The 1440-nt window shown below is 42.6% G+C and overlaps 1 pseudogene; it reads left to right on the top strand.

The window, feature by feature from the left end:
• The first annotated feature begins 526 nt into the window (after positions 1-526).
• LOC115831895 lies at positions 527-697 on the top strand (annotated as a pseudogene).
• Positions 698-1440: the final 743 nt, after the last annotated feature.

The following is a 1440-nucleotide window of genomic DNA, read 5'->3' as shown; positions in this document are numbered from 1 at the left end:
GTGACAATTGCAAATAGCAGCCTCCTGGTATAACTCAGCCAAGTATTAAGGTAGACTAGACCATGGTTGGCTTAAAAAAAAAAAACAAACTTCACTGTGATTAGAGGACAAAAGCGCGAATGCTCAGTGTATTTTTCGAATCCAGGACAGCTTCGCACACCTCCCCTTGCAGTTCAGCGTTCAGGACTCGGCTCGGGAAAACAGGGACTAGGTGAAACTTGCCTTTGTCATTTCCCACTGTCCATTTCCCTCTTGTAACTCTTCTCTGACCTCTCAGTCTTGCCTTCCTATCTAGATTTTAAAGGTGTGGTGAGGGAGGCAGGGAGGGAACACTCTGAAATCCTTTTAAAAGGCCAGGCACCCTGGCACATGCCTGTAATTCCAGCACTTTGGGAGGCCAGGCTCGGGCGATTGCTTGAGGCCGGGAGTTTCAGACAAGCCTGGGGAACATAGCAAGACCCCATCTCTACAAAAATTTAAAAATAATGAAATTCGCCTTTGGCCTTGTTGCACTCCTGACAGCAAGATGGGTCACCAGCAGCTATGCTGGAGCCACCCGCGAAAATTCAGCCAGGGTTCTTGCTCTTGTCGTGTCTGTTCAAACGGGCACGGTCCGATCTGGAAATATGGCCTCAATATGTGCCACCAGTGTTTCCGTCAGTAAGCGAAGGATATCGGTTTCATTAAGTTGGACTAAATGATCTTCCTTCAAAAGATTATCCAAGGCATCTACTCAGTGAAAACCCACGATAGTTCTTTGTACATAAAATAAACATTTGAAAAAAAATACATAATGCAATTTTATTAAAAGACTTTATGCTTATTCCCATTTTCAGTATTCTCCTCCCATCTCCCATTGCCGCCAACCCCTATGCATGATGATGATGGGGATCTTTCTGCTCTTTTCTCTCCCCAACTTCAGTTCAGTTTGGCTTAGAAAATATCTTTTGTGCACATTGCCTGTGCTAGACCCTGGGGATGGTAGTTGATGAGATAAGGAGGAAGAGGCAGTCATATTGAGCCACTCTAAGAATATGGGCCTTTATATGAGTGAAATGAGGAAAATGTGCAGGATTTTGAGGAGGACAGTGGCATGATCTAACTAATGTCTTACAAGGATCATGGATGCTCCTTTAAGAATAGACTTAGGTAGGGCAGGAGTGGAAACAAGGAAACCGGTAAGGAAGCTGTTGTGAAAATTCTCATGAGAGATGATGGGTTAGAGTGTGGCAGTGGAGACAATAAGGGACGATCAGATTCTGGATATATTGAAATGTAACGCCAAAATGATTTTCTGATGAATTAGATGTGGAATGTGAGAAAAAGACATTAAGGATAAAGCTATGTGTATTAAGTCTCTATCGCTCCATAAAAATTAGCATAAAACTTAGTATCTTAAAACAATTAATATTATAGTCTCACATGGTTTCAGTGGGTAAA

The sequence above is a fragment of the Nomascus leucogenys genome, chromosome 20, assembly GCF_006542625.1.
Source record: "Nomascus leucogenys isolate Asia chromosome 20, Asia_NLE_v1, whole genome shotgun sequence".
NCBI lineage: Eukaryota > Metazoa > Chordata > Mammalia > Primates > Hylobatidae > Nomascus > Nomascus leucogenys.
Note: the sequence above shows the minus strand (reverse complement) of the source record. Positions and strands in the feature narration are given on the sequence as shown.